Genomic DNA, 23067 nt, shown 5'->3' on the forward strand with positions numbered 1-23067 from the left:
TATCAGTACATATTGATGTATAGAGTTTAGGCAGCCTTGTTAGCTTATGTTTATGGGCATGGTTGCTGGTGATTACGTAATGACGTGCCATTACCTTGTGATACACATCCTTACAGAGTATGATGCATATGAGCTAGCTTATGGCCCACCTAGAAATGATTATGAGATGTATGTTTAGAGGTACTCGGCAGGTTAGCTCCAGGTGCCCGTCATGGCTCTCTAGTTGGTTCGTGACAAAACCAACTCCGCCTTTAACATGTTCCAAGGACATAATTTGGATTTTTAGTGAAGGATCAACCGTGAACGCGCGTGTCACCTTTGAAACCATGCAGTTTTTTTCCAGTTTGGCGGAATTTATGATATGCATGCAATGACAGTTATATGTACAAGAAAGTAAACAATTAAGCAAATGATTACAACAAATCACATTATATTGAAACCCTAATGGTTAGAACCTATTTGAAAAATACCCAGCAGAGTTTCCATCTGTTATGGTTCACTTTTACCCGAGGCATAAAAGCTACTTCGAATTTGTGGACTCTTTTGGATTTATTTGCTTTTTTTTTAGAGTCGCCGCCTAATTTATAAGGGGAATTAAGAAAACCAAGTAAAAGGGTTTATTCAAAGAAAAAACATTTTAAACTAGAGTTCGAGGTAAGGGTTCTGGTGATTCCTCAGGGAAGGCGTTAAGATGCCCCGATCTTAAGAATCCGTAGAATACGGTTGACCTTCGAGCTTCAGTGTTTGATTTGTAATCATTTGCTTAAAAGTAGTTTAAAATCTTGTATATAAAGTCATGGCATATCATTTGAAACTTTTTTTTGGCAAAAATCCTTTTGGTTGACGAAAAAGCAATTGAATCCCTCTTGAAAAATGCGTATAAGCTTGGAAGAATCATCTGTGGATGATGTAACGACTTGTTAGGTCGTTTTTGGATATTTTGACTATTTTACCCTTGTTGACCCTTCCCCTAGCTTCGTTATGGTATATTTTACTTGTGGGGATGAGTGGCGCGATTCTCGAGGCATTTAGATGATAATTGGGTACGAAAATGGGATTTATGGAAGTTCATAAGTGTTAGGTTGACCAAATTCAACATTGGGGGTAAATGAGTCTTTTTTGGAAGTTTAGTCAATTCCATTAGGTCCGGATTGTCGATTATGACTTGGTTGAGTAGTTAGTTCGGTTCCCAAAGGAATCAGGGGCATATTGGTCCTTTGGTTGGAAATCTAGTTTTATGAGATTTGGAGTTGGCCTCGGTCAACACTGGGTCAAGATGACCTCTTTTGGAAATTCTGATATGTGAGTGAGTTTTTAATGTGTTTTATGATTGAAATTGTTTGTGTCTGGGGGTTCTGGATGAGTTTCGGGTATTAGAACAAGATTTGGCGAAACCAATTTTTTTGGTTTAACCTGTTGCTGGTGTGCTTAATCACGATCAAGTGGCTCTAGCTGCGATTGAGTGTTTCTGCACAATTAGCCATCGCGATCGCGATGCCTTGGGCCGCGATCACAAGAGAGATATTTTTTGGGGTCCCGCGATCACAATGATAGGTCCCGCGGTCGCGAGAAATGAAATAACTAGGCAGATTTAAAACCCCATTTCGAGTTTAGACCTCATCCACATATTTCGAGCTTGAAACTTAAGTTTAAGGAGCTATTTGAAAGGATTTGCAAGATTTATCAAGTGGGTAAGTTTCTAACCTCCCTTTGCCTCTATATCATTAATTAGTAATGATTTCCATGTTAGAAATCATGAATTAAGGAGGGGATTTGGGGGTTGATGAACCCTAAGTTAGAATTTGGGAATTATTTATTTAAGCATGAATTTGATGATGGATTTGGTTCATTTTTGGGATATAGACTCCACAAATGTTGGGTAAACTAATTTTGGATTGATTTCTTATTTTGCCCTAGTGGCTCAGTATCCTATTTTGGGTGACCTTTTGGGATCGGAACTGAAGTATAGTATTATGGGTATCATTGGATTCATGTGACTTCCTAGAATGATAATTTGACCATATTTGTTACACCTCGGAAAAATCTTCCGTTGGTACGCAAGTGAATGAACTAGTGAAATACGAGTATCGGGTTAATGATGACTTAAGGGCATGTTGGGAAAGAGTTATAACGTCCCTTAGATTAGTATTGAAGTGTTAAACAAGTGTTAAGAAGGTTCCATGAGGATCGGAGATCAAACGAAGTGGCGAAACTAAGTTCAGTGACTGATGAGTTCTACGGCTCATTATACGGACCGTATAGTGGACCGTAAAACCATCACAGTGAAGGTTGGTTGCTGGTGGAATTTTACGGTCAGTTATACGGACCGTATAAAATTTATACGGACCGTATAACGAACCGTCAAATGGTCACAGTGAAAGGTTGCTCACTAGTAACGTTTTACGGTCAGTTATACGGACCGTAAAACTGTTTTACGGACCGTATAACGGACCGTCAAGTAGTCACAGTGAAGGGGTGCTGGGCAGACCCATTTCACGGTCTATTATACGGACCGTATAACCATTATACGGACCGTATAATGGACCGTATAATGGAACCCGGCAATTCGGTGATGATTTAATAAATAAAGACCAAGTTCATGAAAATCATTTCCACATTTCCTCTCTCTCTCTAAAACATCTCTCTACAACTTTTGTACAAGTTTTCAAGGGTATTAATCCATCAACCACATTAAACAAGTAAATCCAAGGTAGAAACCCATCAAGGATCATCTAAAGTCAAGAAACCCAAATGGAGAAAGACTAGGGTTTTGCTCAAAGTGGAGTATTATCAACAAAAGCTTGTCCCTACAACTTCTAAGGTAAGATTCATGATTTTTATATGATGTTTACGGTATGGGAGAATTAAAATGCATGGATTGTAGAAAACATGGTCCACTAGGACATGAATGATGAATAGTGACGTTTTTGAGACATAGTTTGACTTGAATCATGATTGTTGTTGTATTGTGATATGAGTGTGTTATAAATGACGTTAAGATCATGAAATAAACATTGTATATGGATGAACGAAGTTGGGTGTTGTGACCCTAAATAGGGACAAATGGAAGTGAATTGAGAATGTGGATAATGTAGATGATTAATGGCCATGGAAATGATATTATAAATGTGTTGTTGACGTTTGGGGTTGAATTATGATATGGACAAATGTTGTATAGATAAAGGAGATGCTGTCCAATTTTCTCTAGTTCTAGCCATGTGCACTAGTTATCGATACTAATGATAGTATGGCCTTAATGAAGGTAAAAACGTGAGCATCGAAGGAGTACGTGCAAGTGTAGAATAATTCGACAAAGAGGTATGTAAGGCTAACCCTTCTTTCATAAGGCATGGCTCTTTGGCCAAACTCCTAATCCCTCTATATGAGCATGTTGACTACAAATGTTTCACTTTCCGAGCTCATAAGCTCACTATCCTTGATTGGTACTACGAATGCGCTACGCACCTCAGGTGACGAGTAAGACTACGATATAGAAGTAACAATAACGATAATGATAGTAATGATGATGGTGATAATAATGATGCTAAAGGTGCCTATGGGTTGTTATACTCATACGTGCCTATGAAGGGCTATAATGAAACCCCGAGCCTCTAACGCCGGGTAGAATATATGTGTAGGAATATGTATAGAATATGTATACGATTACGAAACGCGCGCACACATCTGCAGATGGTACGGATAACCCTGAAGCCTTGGTAGGGCCAGGTATGAGTAACATTGAGCCTTGGTTGGCCAAGTATGTATATGAAATACTGATCCAATGAGGTCGGGTACGCTATGTAAATGCCATGTATACGAAATGATTATGTATGTATATATATTATGTAAAAGAATGTGATGAGACTATGTATAAGAATACGAATGACGATGTGAGTAAGTAAGCGACATGATGATGATGATATTATTGTCTCCCCTCCTATGCTATTCCATATATTGTTCATTATGTTGTATATCAATGTTAATCATGCTTTACATACTCAGTACATTCTTCGTACTGACGTCCTTTTGTTTGTGGACGCTGCGTCATGCCCGCAGGTGCACAGGGAGACAGACTTGACCCATAGCTGCCTATTTGAAGATTTCATAGAGAGCTCCATTTCCTTCGGAGCCATATCTTTTGGGTACTCATTCTTTTGTGTATATAACTATGGGCATAGCGGGGTCCTGTCCCGCTCATGATATGTCATACTCTTAGAGGCTCGTAGTCATGTGTATGTGGGTAGAGATGTTTGGCCATGTCGGCCTATGTTTTGTATATCTTTTGTTGGCCTCGTCGGCCTTGTATCTTTGACATGGCATAGATGCCCATGATATGTTAATTGATGATGATCGTCCAATGGGACTAGCTTGATTAATGATTTAAAATGCATGAAATGAATTATGGTTCACCTAGATGTTATGATATGCATGATAACGGGGTGCCCGGGTGGGGTTGCACCGGGTGCTCATCGTGGCCCCCTAGTCGGGTCGTGATAAAAGTGGTATCAGAGCAGTTGAGTCCTAGGATGTTTCTACGAGCCGTGTCTAGTAGAGTCTTGGTTATGGGTGTGTTGCGCGCCACACTTATAAACGAGAAGCTGCGGACATCTTAGGAATATATGACCTTCTTTCTTCATAAGAATCGTGCGATAAAGCTATGATGTAAGAAATTCTTGTTCTTAAATCGTGTGTTGTGTATTTCAGAGATGCCTAAAAAGAAAAAGGCTACAGCAGCCCAAAGGGGCAAGACGGTGGCAGAAAAGCGGGCTGAAAGAGCACCGCCACCAGTAGTAGAGGAAGATGAGTCCCAGAGTGCGGCTCAATCTCAGTCCTCCCAGACAGTGCCTATTACTGAGGAGCACGTGGGAGCCTCAGCCCCAGCTCCAGCTCCTCCGCCGAATGCTTCAGGCCAAGACGTAAGAGAGGCCATTAATTTGTTGACTCAGTTGGTTGCGGCCCAGACTCAGAGGCCAAGCGCGGGGCAAGGTGACAGGACTGTTAGCGCAAGGGCCCGTGACTTCATTGCTTTGAAACCCCCGGAATTCTTTGGGTCGAAACTGGAGGAGGATCCCCAGGACTTTGTTGATGGTATGCTAAGGACGATCCGATTGATACATGCTTCAGACACCGAATCGGTGGAGCTAGCGTCATACAGATTGAGGGATGTCTCAATCCAGTGGTACACGGTTTGGATGGCTTCGCGGTGAGCCAATGCACCTCCGCCGGTATGGCAAGAGTTTGTCGATGCTTTTCTCCGTCACTACATGCCTCCAGAAGTTCGGCGAGCTAGGGCCGATAAATTCTTGAATCTGAGGCAAGGTAGCATGAGTGCTACAGAGTATAGTCTCCGCTTCAATTCCTTGGCTAGGTATGCTTCGGCCATGGTAGCGGATATGGGCGATCGGGTGCACCGGTTTGTGAAGGGCCTAGGGCCACATTTGATGGATAAATGCTTGACTGCATCTCTTCAGGATGGCATGGATATTGCACGTATTCAGGCGCATGCTCAGGAATTGGAGGAACACCTACAGCAGCGGAGGAATGAACGTGAACAGGATAGGGGACATAGCAAGAGGGCTAGATCTTCGGGGCCGATGAGTGAGTCCAGAGGTGGGCACCGGTAGCAGCCCCCTAGGCATGCAGGCTACTCTATGACCAGTGCGCTCCCACGGTTTTCAGGCCAGAGATTGGATAGATCTGCTCATTCAGGGCCGAGCCCGAGTTATTCGGGGCCTCAGTATAGAGATGATTCAGGCCAGTCTAGACCACCCGTGCCACGATGTTCCCAGTGTGGGAAGTTGCATTGGGGTCAGTGCCGATCAGGTTCAGATGCTTGCTATTCTTGTGGTCGACCAGGCCACATTATGCATGATTGCCCCTCAGTACAGGGTAGAGGTAGGGCCCAGCCATCAGGGTCGATAGCCGGGTCTTCAGCATCTGCACGCCCTATGGGGCCAGGTTCACATGCACCGGTTGGCCATGGTAGAGGTAGAGGCAGAGCTCCCAGTTCCAGCGGTCCTCAGCACCGTATTTATGCTTTGGCTGGACGCCAAGATCTTGAGTCTTCTCCTGATGTGGTCACAGGTATATTATCGGTATTCTCTCATGATGTATATGCTTTGATTGATCCGGGCTCCACATTGTCTTATGTTACTCCATATATTGCGGGTCGATTTATAATTGAGCCGGAGTCTATTAAGCCTTTTGAGGTGTCTACGCCCGTTGGCGAATCGGTGATAGCTAGCCGAGTGTATAGAGATTGCGTAGTGGTGATATGTGACCGCCGTACAGTAGCTGATTTGCATGAACTAAAAATGGTAGATTTTGATGTTATTATGGGCATGGATTGGTTGGCTTCTTGCTACGCCAATGTTGATTGTAGAACGAAGATGGTTCGTTTCCAGTTCCCGGGCGAACCAGTCTTAGAATGGAAAGGGAATACGGCGTCACCAAAGGGTAGGTTTATTTCCTATCTAAAAGCGAGGAAGATGATCACTAAAGGGTGTATTTATCACCTAGTGCGAGTTCGAGATGTAGAAGTTGAGTCGCCGACTCTTCAATCAGTTCCGGTAGTGAACGAATTTCCGGATGTGTTCCCGGAAGAGCTTCCAGGCCTTCCTCCCGAGCGAGAGATAGATTTTGCGATTGATGTGTTGCCAGACACAAATCCCATATCTATTCCTCCCTATAGGATGGCACCCGCAGAGTTGAAAGAGTTGAAGGAGCAATTGAAAGACTTGCTTGAAAAAGGCTTCATTCGGCCTAGTTCATCCCCGTGGGGAGCACCCGTATTGTTCGTCCGGAAGAAGGATGGCTCCTTGAGAATGTGCATTGATTATCGGCAATTGAATAAAGTGACAATTAAGAACAAGTATCCCCTCCCGAGGATTGATGATTTATTTGATCAATTGCATGGTGCCAAATGGTTTTCAAAGATTGATTTGAGGTCCGGGTATCACCAAGTAAGAGTTAGGGAGAAAGATATCCCTAAGACAGCTTTCAGAACAAGATATGGCCATTTCGAGTTCCGAGTAATGTCGTTTGGGCTAACTAATGCACCGGCAGTGTTTATGGACTTAATGAACAATGTATTCAGGCCTTTTCTGGACCTATTCGTGATTGTATTCATCGACGATATCCTAGTGTACTCTAGATCCGAGGCTGAGCATGCGGAGCATTTGCGAACCGTCCTTGGAGTTCTTCGAGCTCGAGAGTTGTTTGCAAAATTCTCCAAATGTGAGTTTTGGTTGAACTCGGTATCATTCCTGGGTCATATTGTTGCAGCTGATGGTATTCGAGTGGATAGTCAAAAGATCGAGGCAGTGAAAACTTGGCCAAGGCCCACAACCCCTACAGAGGTTCGTAGCTTTTTGGGCCTAGCCGGGTATTACAGAAGATTTGTTGAGGGTTTCTCTTCTATTTCTGCACCGCTCACAAAGTTGACTCAGAAGTCAGCTAAGTTTCAATGGACAGATGCTTGTGAACGTAGTTTCCAAAAGTTGAAAGACAGATTGACTTCTGCCCCAGTCTTGACACTTCCAGAGGGAGTGGAAGGATATGTTGTTTATTGTGATGCTTCAGGCGTCGGGCTAGGCTGTGTATTGATGCAAAATGGTAAGGTGATCGCGTATGCTTCTAGACAATTACGGAAACATGAACAGAATTATCCTACCCATGACTTAGAATTGGCCGCGGTGGTCCATGCTTTAAAGATATGGAGACATTATTTATATGGTGTCCACGCGGATATTTATACAGATCATAAGAGTCTCCAGTACATCTTCAAGCAGAAAGAGTTAAATTTGCGGCAACGACGATGGCTAGAGTTGCTAAAAGACTATGACGTCGAAATCCTGTACCACCCCGGAAAGGCAAATGTTGTGGCCGATGCTCTTAGCCGCAGGTCTATGGGGAGCTTATGCGATGTGCGACAAGAAAAGAGAGAAATGACCCGTGAACTTCAGCAGCTAGCCAGCCTAGGGGTCCGAGTAGTGGACTCAGGTAGCAGCAGAGCTACCATTCAGAATTCGGCAGTTCCGTCGCTAGTAGCGGAAGTAAAAGAGCGGCAAGGTGAGGATTCCAGGCTAATGCAGTACAGAGATACGCTCGCTCAGAAAGAGGGGTCACCATTTGATATTTCGGGAGACGGAGCCCTCCGATGCCGAGGCAAGCTATGTGTCCCCGATGTGGCAGACTTACGCCACCAGATTTTGAGAGAGGCTCATTGTTCCCGTTACTCCGTTCACCCTGGAACGACGAAGATGTATCATGATCTTAAGTCTATATATTGGTGGAATGGGATGAAGAAAGATGTAGCGGAGTTTGTAGCCCAATGTTCCAATTGCCAACAAGTAAAAATAGAACACCAAAAGCCGGGTGGCTTATTGCAAGCTATAGAAATCCCAACTTGGAAGTGGGAAGTGATTAATATGGATTTCATTACAGGGCTACCTCGTTCTCGACGCAAGTATGATTCCATATGGGTGATTGTGGATAGACTCACTAAATCAGCTCATTTCTTACCGGTCAGGACGACCTATGTGGCAGAAGATTATACAAGGCTTTATGTTAAAGAAATAGTGAGACTCCATGGTGTCCCAGTGTCTATTATCTCCGATAGAGGAACTCAGTTTACGGCCAAATTTTGGGAGTCCTTTCAAGGGGGTCTAGGGACCCAAGTGCGCCTTAGCACGGCATTTCACCCACAGACCGATGGGCAAGCTGAACGCACCATCCAGACTCTTGCAGATATGTTACGGGCATGCATGATAGATTTTGGGGGAAATTGGGATGACCATTTGCCACTCATTGAGTTTGCTTACAATAATAGTTATCACTCCAGCATCCTAATGGCACCATATGAAGCTTTATATGGGCGAAAGTGTAGATCCCCGATTGGGTGGTTTGAAACGGGAGAGGCCAAGTTAATGGGGCCCGATTTGGTCCAACAAGCCATAGAGAAAGTCAAGCTCATACGAGATCGGTTGTTGGCGGCTCAAAGTCGCCAAAAGTCTTATGCAGATAATCGTCGAAGGGACTTAGAGTTTCAAGTTAAGGATTGGGTGTTTTTGAAAGTGTCGCCGATGAAGGGCGTTATGAGATTTGGCAAAAAGGGGAAGCTTAGTCCCCGGTATATAGGGCCTTATGAAATTGTGCGAAAGATAGGCAAAGTGGCCTATGAATTAGACTTACCTCCAGACTTGGAGTCAGTTCACCCGGTTTTCCATGTCTCGATGCTTCGGAAGTGTGTTGGAGATCCTACGAGGGTCGTCCCAGTGAATGATATTCAAGTGACAGAAAAGTTAACTTATGATGAAATACCCATTGCCATATTAGATAGGCAAGTACGGAGGCTTAGAAACAAAGAAGTGGCCTCAGTTAAAGTTTTGTGGAAAAATAATAATCGAGAGGAAATGACATGGGAAGCGGAAGAAAATATGCAATCCAAGTACCCGCATTTATTTCAGCCCTTGGGAGAAGTCCAAGATGAGACGTCAAAATCATAAGGTATGGATGTTTTCCTTTTATGCTTATGGGTCGTGTGTGGCCAAAAATTTTCATGTTGTTATGATGTGGCCCTGTGTGGCATCGATATTATGGGTTGTTGTGACAGGTTGTTAGTGCCATGTTATAGGGGAAACTCTGGCGAAATTTTTATAAAATCCCGGGTGTTCTCGACATTCGAGGACGAATGTTCTTAAGGGGGGGAGAATGTTACACCTCGGAAAAATCTTCCGTTGGTACGCAAGTGAATGAACTAGCGAAATACGAGTATCGGGTTAATGATGACTTAAGGGCATGTTGGGAAAGAGTTATAACGTCCCTTAGATTAGTATTGAAGTGTTAAACAAGTGTTAAGAAGGTTCCATGAGGATCGGAGATCAAACGAAGTGGCGAAACTAAGTTCAGTGACTGATGAGTTCTACGGCTCATTATACGGACCGTATAGTGGACCGTAAAACCATCACAGTGAAGGTTGGTTGCTGGTGGAATTTTACGGTCAGTTATACGGACCGTATAAAATTTATACGGACCGTATAACGAACCGTCAAATGGTCACAGTGAAAGGTTGCTCACTAGTAACGTTTTACGGTCAGTTATACGGACCGTAAAACTGTTTTACGGACCGTATAACGGACCGTCAAGTAGTCACAGTGAAGGGGTGCTGGGCAGACCCATTTCACGGTCTATTATACGGACCGTATAACCATTATACGGACCGTATAATGGACCGTATAATGGAACCCGGCAATTCGGTGATGATTTAATAAATAAAGACCAAGTTCATGAAAATCATTTCCACATTTCCTCTCTCTCTCTAAAACATCTCTCTACAACTTTTGTACAAGTTTTCAAGGGTATTAATCCATCAACCACATTAAACAAGTAAATCCAAGGTAGAAACCCATCAAGGATCATCTAAAGTCAAGAAACCCAAATGGAGAAAGACTAGGGTTTTGCTCAAAGTGGAGTATTATCAACAAAAGCTTGTCCCTACAACTTCTAAGGTAAGATTCATGATTTTTATATGATGTTTACGGTATGGGAGAATTAAAATGCATGGATTGTAGAAAACATGGTCCACTAGGACATGAATGATGAATAGTGACGTTTTTGAGACATAGTTTGAATTGAATCATGATTGTTGTTGTATTGTGATATGAGTGTGTTATAAATGACGTTAAGATCATGAAATAAACATTGTATATGGATGAACGAAGTTGGGTGTTGTGACCCTAAATAGGGACAAATGGAAGTGAATTGAGAATGTGGATAATGTAGATGATTAATGGCCATGGAAATGATATTATAAATGTGTTGTTGACGTTTGGGGTTGAATTATGATATGGACAAATGTTGTATAGATAAAGGAGATGCTGTCCAATTTTCTCTAGTTCTAGCCATGTGCACTAGTTATCGATACTAATGATAGTATGGCCTTAATGAAGGTAAAAACGTGAGCATCGAAGGAGTACGTGCAAGTGTAGAATAATTCGACAAAGAGGTATGTAAGGCTAACCCTTCTTTCATAAGGCATGGCTCTTTGGCCAAACTCCTAATCCCTCTATATGAGCATGTTGACTACAAATGTTTCACTTTCCGAGCTCATAAGCTCACTATCCTTGATTGGTACTACGAATGCGCTACGCACCTCAGGTGACGAGTAAGACTACGATATAGAAGTAACAATAACGATAATGATAGTAATGATGATGGTGATAATAATGATGCTAAAGGTGCCTATGGGTTGTTATACTCATACGTGCCTATGAAGGGCTATAATGAAACCCCGAGCCTCTAACGCCGGGTAGAATATATGTGTAGGAATATGTATAGAATATGTATACGATTACGAAACGCGCGCACACATCTGCAGATGGTACGGATAACCCTGAAGCCTTGGTAGGGCCAGGTATGAGTAACATTGAGCCTTGGTTGGCCAAGTATGTATATGAAATACTGATCCAATGAGGTCGGGTACGCTATGTAAATGCCATGTATACGAAATGATTATGTATGTATATATATTATGTAAAAGAATGTGATGAGACTATGTATAAGAATACGAATGACGATGTGAGTAAGTAAGCGACATGATGATGATGATATTATTGTCTCCCCTCCTATGCTATTCCATATATTGTTCATTATGTTGTATATCAATGTTAATCATGCTTTACATACTCAGTACATTCTTCGTACTGACGTCCTTTTGTTTGTGGACGCTGCGTCATGCCCGCAGGTGCACAGGGAGACAGACTTGACCCATAGCTGCCTATTTGAAGATTTCATAGAGAGCTCCATTTCCTTCGGAGCCATATCTTTTGGGTACTCATTCTTTTGTGTATATAACTATGGGCATAGCGGGGTCCTGTCCCGCTCATGATATGTCATACTCTTAGAGGCTCGTAGTCATGTGTATGTGGGTAGAGATGTTTGGCCATGTCGGCCTATGTTTTGTATATCTTTTGTTGGCCTCGTTGGCCTTGTATATTTGACATGGCATAGATGCCCATGATATGTTAATTGATGCTGATCGTCCAATGGGACTAGCTTGATTAATGATTTAAAATGCATGAAATGAATTATGGTTCACCTAGATGTTATGATATGCATGATAACGGGGTGCCCGGGTGGGGTTGCACCGGGTGCTCGTCGTGGCCCCCTAGTCGGGTCGTGACAATATTGAACCTGATTTTGCAACGAAATTACAGTTTTAACCTTCGAGTTTTGGAACGGGGTTTTTGGGTTGATTTTATAGACCCAATATTTTACATGGAAATATGGGTATCGGTTAACTCATATTCTTACATATAACCCATGTTTGAACTGATTGAAATCGTTCAAAGGCTCTGCAAAAAGGCAAGGCTTTGCTGTGATTGTCGGACTCCTATTCTAGGCATGTTGAGACTTTTGACCTTAACTTAAGCATCGTGGTTAGTTTAATTGGACTAGTAAGAGGGGTTAATGTGGTAACTTAAGGGGGTCCCAAAACTTGTGAGGTGACGAGCACTTGTATCGGGTACCAGTGCCATGATATGGGTACTTGAGTAATTTCAATTATATAGCTTGGTTTGAATGTCATGCTCTGGGCATTGGCTAATAGCATAGATTGATTTGTGTCTGTGATTGGGATATGAGGTCTCTTATTCATTGCTTCTATGCTTACTACCTATCTTGTCTGTGATTGTATGTTCTCATCAATCCTAAATACTCGTTTAAAAGTGAAAAAGAGCTAAAGATTGAGTCTTTATTGCTTAACTTGATTTCTTATGGTAGTACATGTCATATTCATGCTTTATATAGTATCTCATGTGCTTTTGAGGATATATTTGTGATGTCCGAAGAGAATTATTTCAGGACGGAGTGATGATGGTTTTTGAGCCAGATTGGTAAATGACAGGTAATGTGAGCCTAGGAGCTGAGTATTGCAATTTGGAGCCTACTTGTCACGACCCAACTAGGGGCCGCGACGGGTACCCGGAGCTAGTTACCGAGCACCGCTCACTCTACGACTTATCTTGCTCATTTAATATTCTTTTATCAATTTACATACCAGTTGTAGGAAAATCATAATTAAACAAACATAAATACTTTATATACAATTGCCTTTTGGCCATCAAAATAATATACACGCATATGAAAACGTCTTGTGAGACCATCTAACCCACACTGCGTATCTACGAGCCTCTACTAACATACTGTATATACATGGACGGAACAAGACTCCGTCGTGCCCAAAATATACATATATACCAAAAGGATAATCCTAAGCACCTCCGGACAATGGAGTGATTTCAACCAGCTGACTGCTACTGAGGATCTGGGCCAAGCTCTCCTTTCTGTCTACCTGTGGGCATGAACACAGCGTCCGAAGAAAGGACGTCAGTACTAATATTGTACTGAGTATGAGAAGCATAAACAATGAAAGAAAACATCAACAACATAGTGATAACATCAACGTGAAATATCCGGATCTGTTTGATAATCATAAAAGAAATCATGCGTGCCATCTTACTCACACTCATCCTCATAACATATATGCATCATACGCAAGCTGCCCGTCCATGTCGGAACGGTGTGATAATCAATAATATTAGCCCGCGTCCAGGCCTCCCACGTCCGGGGTACCATCTCATGCCGCCCACTAGTGGTGTCTGCCCATGCCCGAAGGTCATGGTGTATCCGTATAGCTGCCCGCCTTGGCGGTGACTGCCGGGCCAACTAGGCACGGTGTGAAATGCTCATGTCATGCTTATCATAAAATGCTCATAATAATAATATACTCATCATAAAATACTTATCTCATTGTAATACATGCATAAGGCTCAAGATCAACTTTATTCTATCGGGGTGACGTAAGGTCGTGATCCCCCGATTCCATTATGGAACAACTATTGATACTCTGCCTCACCTTGAAGGAACTAGTACATAAGGTGAGTGTAAGCGATAATTAACATCATCATTATACTAGCATCATCATATCGTATTCCTCATCTTATATAGACATTAAGGAGTTAGACTCTTAGCCTTTCGGACTATAAGAACTCATGGAGAGAATAGGAATTTCGTGCTACAAGATTCATGCCATCAGGAAGAAGGGACTAGCCTCACATACCTTGGTCGTTTAGCTAAGATATCGCTCACTCGTTCTCCTTCAATATCGCGCCGTTACCTTCATAAGAATTCATATCAACATTAGCATACTAACTACAAGAACGCGTTGCTAATTCTAAGAGAAGTCGGACAGCGCTTCTCTTGTTTATACTATTTTTCCCATGTTTTATATTAACTCCCAACATTCATAGCATTACTCACAATATCGAAATCAACAATCGTCGTTTACGTACATTTAGCAAAATCCACCATTTTCCTCCAATTTCCCTCATAATTAGCCTTATGACTCGTCCTTGCATTTTCATGCGTTTAACGCTTGTTTCATGATATAAACATCATTTATAACGTATTTGTATTCACAACACTTCAACATTCATAATCCAATCCCACTATCATTCATTTATAGCACTATTCACTCAATAATGGTCCATTTCTATGTTCTTCTACATTTCTAGTGTCTAAGCTTTTCAATACTTCAAACAACATAGAATGATCATGAAACTTACCTTGGATAGTGGTTGAACAACCCTTGAGTTGAAATTCTTCACTTAAACAAAACCCTAGTTCACCTTCTTGGGAATTACTTGACTTAGATGATCCCTTGATGTGTTCTTGCACTTGATTTCATAGGTTTTGTGTTGTTGATCTTTAGCTTTCCCTTGGTTCTCTTGGATTCTTATGGAGGAAGTATTTGGAGAGTTCTAGAGTGTTCTTGAGTTGTATGAATGAAGAATGAAATAAAATGAGGCCTAAGTTCCTTTTAATAACTCAAAAGCTGATGTTTAATGAATTCTCGTCGGGTGAACAGTGGTCGTAAACTGCAGTTTACGGACCGTATTTTGATTTACGGGTCGTCCACTGTGGTCGTATTTAAGAATTCCAAAAACAGAGAGTTTGGCTGGTGGACATGGCAGTTTACGACCTGGTTTACGGTCCATAAACCAGTTTACGGGCCGTAAACTGGGTCGTATTTAACCATATTCAACATTTACAGAAAGTCTTGGCTGAGGGACCTGGTGGTTTACGACCTGGTTTACGGTCCGTAAACCAGTTTACGAGCCGTATTCTGGGTCGTCTTTAACCATTTCAACACTTAACAGAATCTTGAGATTTTTGATGCAATGAAAGACGATTGCACTATACGGTTCGTAAATCACTTTACGGGCCGTATAGTGCCATATACGACCATTGGGTGAAAAGTTTTCTGCAACTTTATTATTTCCAAAAATGCAAAATTAGCCATTCCCGACTTAGTAAAACACCATACACTCAAGTCCTTCATTGTTCTACTCATCACACAAGTACGAAAAAATTTCCGAGGTGTAACATTCTTCCCTCCTTTTGGAACATTCGTCCTCGAATGTTCGACACTCGGGGATTCTAGAAAATTTTTGCCAGAGTTCCCTTTGTAATTTGGCACTACCAATTTACCATAACGACCCATAATTGTCACGACCCGACTAGGGGCCGCGACGGGTACCCGGAGAATTTACCGAGCACCGCTCTTTCTACTGCTTATTCTGCTCACTTAATACTCTCTTATGATTTTTTTTCATACTGATTGTGGGAAAATCATATATAATTAAAACATACATACTGCATATACATTGGCCTATTGGCCGCCAAAATAATATACACACATAGAAAACCGTCTTATGGGACCATCTAACCCACACTGAGTATCTACGAGCCACTACTAACATAAGGAATACATAGACGGAACAAGACTCCGTCATGCCCAGAATATACATATAGGAGTGTACATCAAAAGAGAGTAATCACAAGCACCTCCGAACAAAGGAGTGCTATCTTCTAGCTGACAGCTACTGATGACCTGGGCCAAGCTCTCCTTCCGGCCTACCTGTGGGCATGAACACAACGTCCGAAGAAAGGACGTCAGTACGAATATTGTACCGAGTATGAGAGGCATACATAAAGAAGGAAAACATCAACATAAAACATATGGATCTGACTGGTAATCATAAATGCAGTATTGCATGCTATCGTACTCATACTCATCATCATAACCTGTATGCATCATATGCAAGCTGCCCGTCCATGTCGGAACGGTGTAATCATCAATATCATTAGCCCGCGTCCAGGCCTCCCGCGTCCGGGGTACCATCTCATGCCGCCCACTAGTGGTGTCTGCCCATGCCCGAAGGTCATGGTGTATCCGTATAGCTGCTCGCCTTGGCGGTGACTGCCCAGCCAACTAGGCACGGTGTGAAATGCTCATGTCATGCTTATCATAAAATGCTCATAATAATAATATACTCCTCATAAAATACTTATCTCATTGTAATACATGCATAAAGCTCAAGATCAACTTTACTCTATCGGGGTGACGTAAGGTCGTGATCCCCCGATTCCATTATGGAACAACTATTGATACTCTGCCTCACCTTGAAGGAACTAGTACATAAGGTGAATGTAAGCGATAATTAACATCATCATTATACTAGCATCATCATATCGTATAACTTATCTCATATGGACATTCATAAACGTAGGCTTTTAGCTTCTTAGAAAGTGAGAGCTCATGAAGGGAATAGGAAATTACATCAAAGATTCATGCCATTAGAAAGAAAGACTAGCTAGCCTCACATACCTTGGCCGTTTAGCTAAGATATCGCTCACTCGTTCTCCTTCAATATCGCGTCGTTACCTTCATAAGAATTCATATCAACATTAGCATACTAACTACAAGAATGCGTCGCTAATTCTAGGAGAAGTCGGACAGCGCTTCACTTGTTTATACTATTTTTCTCATGTTTTAACTCAACTCTTAACATTCCTAACATTACTCATAATATCACAATCGACCATCGTCATTTACGTACATTTAGCAAATCCACCATTTTCCTCCAATTTCCCCATTTTTAGCCTTATGACTCGTCATTGCGTTTTCATGCGTTTAATGCTTGTTTCATGATGTAAACATCATTCATAATGTATTTGTATTCACAACACTTCAACATTCATAATTCAATCCCACTATCATTCATTTATGGCACTATTCACTCCGTAATGGTCCATTTCTATGTTCTTCTACATTTCAAGTGTTTAAGCTTTTCAATACTTCAAACAACATAGAATGATCATGAAACTTACCTTGGATAGTGGTTGAACAACCCTTGAGTTGAAATTCTTCACTTAGCCAAAACCCTAGTTCCACCATTCTTTAGAATTTCTTGATTTAGAAGATCCTTTGATGTGTTCTTACACTTATTTTCATGAATTTAGTGGTGATGATCTTGATATTCCCTTTGATTCTCTTGAATTCTTGTGGAGGAATAATTTGGAATGTTCTAGAGGTTTCTTGAGTTGTGTTGATGAATAATGAACTGAATTGTAGTCCAAGCCTCTTTTAATAAATCCCAAAATTTGATCTTTAATGAATTCTCGTCGGGTGAACAGTGGCCGTAAAGTGCAGTTTACGGATCGTATTCTGATTTACGGTCCGTCCCAGTGATCGTATTTAAGCATTCTCCAAGACAGAAAGTCTGGCTGGTGGACAGGGCAGTTTACGACCTGGTTTACGGTCTTACGGGCCGTAAACTGGGTCGTATTTAGCCATATTCAACAAATTCCAGAAAGTTGAGATTTTTGGCAGGTTGAAGGACGAGTGCACTATACGGTCCGTAAACCACTATACGGTCCGTATAGTGCCACGTACGACCACTGGCAGTGAATTTCTCTGCAACTTTATAATTTTTTTCCGAGATTCATAATTAGCCATTCCCGACTTAGTGAAACACCATACACTCATCATACCAGTACGGAAAAACTCCCGAGGTGTAACATTCTCCCCCCCTTAGGAACATTCGTCCTCGGATGTTCGACACTTGGGGATTTTGGAAAATTTTTGCCAAAGTTTCCTTCGTAAATTGGGCACTACTAATTTATCACAACGACCCATAATATCATCGCCTCACAGGGCTATATCACAATATCAACACATACACGGCCACGCACGACCAAAAACATTAAAACTAAAGTATACATACCTTATATCGTCGACGTTTCTTCTTGAGTTTCTTCCAGGGAGTGGAATAAATGCGGATATTTGATTTTCATCTTCTCTTCCGCTTCCCAAGTCATTTTTTCCCGATTGTTATTCCGCCATAGAACTTTGACTGAAGCAACCTCTTTGTTCCGATGTCTTCGTACTTGTCAATCCAAAATGGCAATGGGCCTTTCCTCGTATGTTAGCTTCTCTGTTCAGCAATCGGAACTACTCTCGTTGGGTCTCCCATACACTTGCGGAGCATCGAAACATGGAACACTGGATGCACAGATTCGAGCTCTGAAGGCAAATTCAATTCGTAGGCTACTCGACCCACCTTGCGGATAATTTTATAAGGTCCAATATATCTTGGACTCAACTTCCCCTTTTTACCGAATCTCATTACTCCTTTCATTGGTGAAACTTTCAGGAATACCCAATCGTTGGCTTGAAATTCCAAGTCTCGTCGGCGGTTGTCCGCATAGGACTTTTGGCGACCTTGAGCTGTTAATAGTCGGTCTCGAATCACTTTAACCTTTTCAACCGCTTGTTGGATTAAGTCGGGGCCTATCAATTGTACTTCTCCGGTTTCAAACCATCCAATTGGAGATCTGCACTTTCTTCCATATAAGGCTTCATACGGGGCCATTTGAATGCTGGAATGATAGCTGTTATTATAGGAAAATTCAATAAGAGGTAAATGCTCATCCCAACTACCACCGAAATCCATTACACATGCCCTTAGCATATCTTCCAAGGTCTGAATAGTGCGCTCGGCTTGTCCGTCGGTCTGCGGATGGAACGCCGTGCTGAGCTTGACTTGGGTACCTAGACCTTCTTGAAAGGACTTCCAGAACTTGGCTGTGAACTGTGCCCCTCTGTCTGTGATAATGGCCAAAGGAATACCGTGAAGTCGTACAATCTCCTTGAGATACAATTTAGCATAATCTTCCGCGGAGTATGTGGTTCTAACGGGGAGAAAATGAGCTGATTTCGTGAGTCTATCCACGATCACCCATATAGAGTCACACTTCCCTCGCGTACGGGGTAATCCTACCACAAAATCCATATTAATTTCTTCCCATTTCCACGTAGGAATTTCCATTGCTTGCAATAAACCTCCTGGCTTTTGATGTTCGGCTTTCACTTGCTGACAATTTGGACATTGGGCTACAAACCCTGCTATGTCTCGCTTCATGCCATCCCACCAATATAGCAACTTAAGGTCGTGGTACATCTTGGTTGCACCTGGATGAATAGAATACCGAGAATAATGTGCTTCCTCTAAAATCCGTTGGCGTAAGTTTGCCACATCCGGTAAGCATAACCTGCCCCGATATCTAAGGACCCCTTCTATGGAAACTTCGAATGGAGACTTTTCTTTTTCGTGAGCTAGATCTCGATAATGACTTAGCTGGGAATCCTTATATTGCCGTTCCTTCACCTCTAGATTCAATGATGAAACTGTGGGGTCATTGATGCTAATACTTGCATCTCCTGCATCAGTCGCACGTACGCCAAGACTTGATAACCGATGGAGCTCACGAACCATTTCCTGCTTTTCCGAAGGAACTGCACATAAACTACCCATCGATCGGCAGCTAAGTGTATCTGCCACTACATTCGCCTTCCCTGGATGATATAGAATGTTCACATCGTAATCCTTTAGTAATTCTAACCATCGCCTTTGCCGCAGGTTCAACTCCTTCTGTTTGAAAATATATTGGAGGCTTTTGTGATCCGTATAGATGTCAACACGTACACCATACAAGTAGTGCCTCCATATTCTTAAGGCATGGATAACCGCGGCCAATTCGAGATCATGAGTCGGATAATTCTGTTCATGCCTTCGCAACTGTCTCGAGGATTATGCAATGACTCTCCCATGCTGCATCAATACGCATCCTATTCCCACACCGGAGGCATCACAATATACGACATAGCCATCGGACCCTTCCGGAAGTGTTAGCACTGGCGCTGAGGTCAACCTGTTTTTCAACTCTTGGAAACTACGCTCACAGGCAGCATTCCACTGGAATTTAGCCAACTTCTGAGTTAACTTCGTCAATGGGGCTGAAATAGATGAGAAGCCCTCTACAAATCTCCTGTAATATCCTGGTAACCCAAGAAAACTACGAACTTCCGTAGGTGTCGTAGGCCTTGGCCAAGTCTTCACAACTTCTATTTTCTGAGTGTCGACTCGGATACCATCATCTGAAATAACATGACCTAGAAATGCCACGGATTTTAGCCAAAACTCGCACTTCGAAAACTTTGCATACAATTCCCGATCTCGAAGAACGCCAAGAACAATTCTTAGATGATCTGCATGTTCTGCCTCTGTGCGAGAATATACCAGGATATCGTCGATAAACACTATCACAAAAAGATCCAAGAACGACCTGAACACATTATTCATTAAATTCATGAACACCGCCGGGGCGTTTGTCAACCCAAACGACATCACTCGGAACTCGTAATGGCCGTACCTCGTTCTGAAGGCTGTCTTGGGAATGTCTTCTTCTCTGATACTCACTTGATGATAACCCGATCTTAGGTCTATCTTAGAAAACCACTTAGCACCTTGTAATTGATCGAACAAGTCGTCGATTCTGGGAAGGGGATATCTGTTCTTCACAGTCGCCTTGTTCAACTGTCTATAATCGATACACATTCGTAGCGACCCATCTTTCTTTCGCACGAACAAGACCGGTGCTCCCTACGGTGATGAACTGGGTCTAATAAAACCCTTCTCGAGTAAGTCTTTCAACTGTGCCTTTAGTTCTTTCAACTGGAGCCATTCGATAGGGAGGAATAGAAATAGGCTCGGTGTTGGGTACTACATCAATAGCAAAATCGATTTTCCTTTCTGGAGGAAGGCCTGGTAACTCGTCGGGAAACACATCTGGGAATTCATTTACTACCGGGACAGACTGGAAAGTTGGCACTTCCGCTTCCGTGTCATGAACCCGAACTAGATGACAAATATAACCCTTGGCTATCATCTTTCTCGCCTTAAGGTAGGAAATAAACCTACCCTTTGGGGAAACTGTATTACCCTTCCACTCGAGTATGGGTTCTCCCAGAAATTTGAATCGAACTACCTTTGTCCGGCAACAAACATTAGCATAGCATGACGCCAACCAGTCCATACCCATAATTACGTCAAAATCTATCATCTCAAGTTCAATCAAATCAGCCTTTGTCTGACGATCACGTATAATGACTACACAGTTCTTATATACTTGCCTCGCTATTACAGGATCACCAACCGGAGTGAATACTTCGAAAGGTTTAATTGGCTCGGGTCTCACCCCAACACAATCAGCAATATACGGAGTAATATATGAGAAGGTAGAACCTGGATCAATCAGAGCATATACGTCACGGGAAAATATAGTCAGGGTACCTGTGACAACATCTGGGGAAGACTCGAGATCCTGTCGCCCAGCTAAAGCATACACACGGGGCTGAACAGCACCTGAAGTAGATGCTACCCCTCTACCTCTGCCTCTACCTGCTGTAGTCTGAGGAGTCTGTGTTGTCGAGCGTGCTGAAGAAGAACCCGCTGCTGAACCTGTAGGCTGAGTCCCAGCTCTATCTCTCGCTGAGGGGAAATCTCTCATCATGTGACCAACTTTCCCGCAAGCATAACAAGCATCCGAACCTTGACGACACCGTCCGGAATGTAATTTGCCACACTGGCTACACCGCGGTACTAGAGGTCTCCTCTGACTAAAATCTCCCTGATACTGAGAACTTGGGGCCCTCGAACTCTGATCCTGCCCTGACTGGAAAGAGCGATCGAACCTTCCGTCTGAGAATCTGGGAGGCGCACTAGTCGCGGACTGACTTGAGTGCCTGGGATGTGTCTGTCTCGGTCCCTCTCTATACTCACTGCTCTCTCCCATAGATCTAGCCCTCTTACCTTGTCTTCTACTTCTGTCACCATCACGCTCACTTCTCTACTGCTGCTGTCGCTCCTCAAGACTCTGGGCGTGAGCCTGTATCCGAGAAATATCCATCCCGTCTTGCAAGGAGGCCGTCAAACAATCTCTTTACAAATGTGGCCCCAGACCACTCACAAATCTATAGATCCTGTCTCCCATGTCGGCCACCATAGTCGGAGCATATCGAGCCAATGAGTTGAATTGCATGCTATACTCTCGGGCACTCATACCCCTTTGCTTTAAATTCAGGAACTTGTCCGCTCTAGCTCGGCGGACTTCGGGTGGCAAGTAGTGACGAATAAAGGCATCTACAAACTCTTGCCACACGGGAGGTGGAACATTTTCTCCTCTTGTTATCACCCAATTCTTATACCGTAACACCGCCACATCGCGGAGTCTATAAGAAGCCAACTCCACAGATTCGGTCTCGGAAGCATGGATAATCTCTAAAGTCCTCAACATCTCACCAATAAAATTTTGCGGATCTTCATCTGGCTTTGACCCAAAGAATTCCGGAGGATTTAAGGCCATAAAGTCACAGGCCCTCGTACTAGCTGAACGATCCCTTGGACCCGCATCCTGTCGTTGTGCCTGAGCGGCAACCAATTGTGTCAATAAATGGATGGCCTCGAACACTTGTTGACCCGAAACACCCGGTGGAGGAATCGAAGCTGAGGCTCCTCCCTGCTCTCCTACATTGGGCGCGGCCTCACTTTGCGATTCGCTTTCCTCTACATTTGCCGGAGGCTCTCTTTCCACATGCCTCTTTGTCGTAGCTTTGCCCTTCTGGGCAGCTGTAGCTTTTCCTTTTGGCGGCATTTTTAGGAATAACATAATCCTAAGCATGACTCTATCGCACGATTTCATGAGAAGAAGGATGGTCATTTTCCTAAATGCCCTGTAGCCTCTTGTTTATTAGCGTGGCGCGCAACACACCATAAACAAGACCCTACTAGACACGGCTCGTAGACACTTCCTAGGACGAACTGC

Source organism: Lycium barbarum, chromosome 3 (assembly GCF_019175385.1).
Source record: "Lycium barbarum isolate Lr01 chromosome 3, ASM1917538v2, whole genome shotgun sequence".
Taxonomy (NCBI): domain Eukaryota; kingdom Viridiplantae; phylum Streptophyta; class Magnoliopsida; order Solanales; family Solanaceae; genus Lycium; species Lycium barbarum.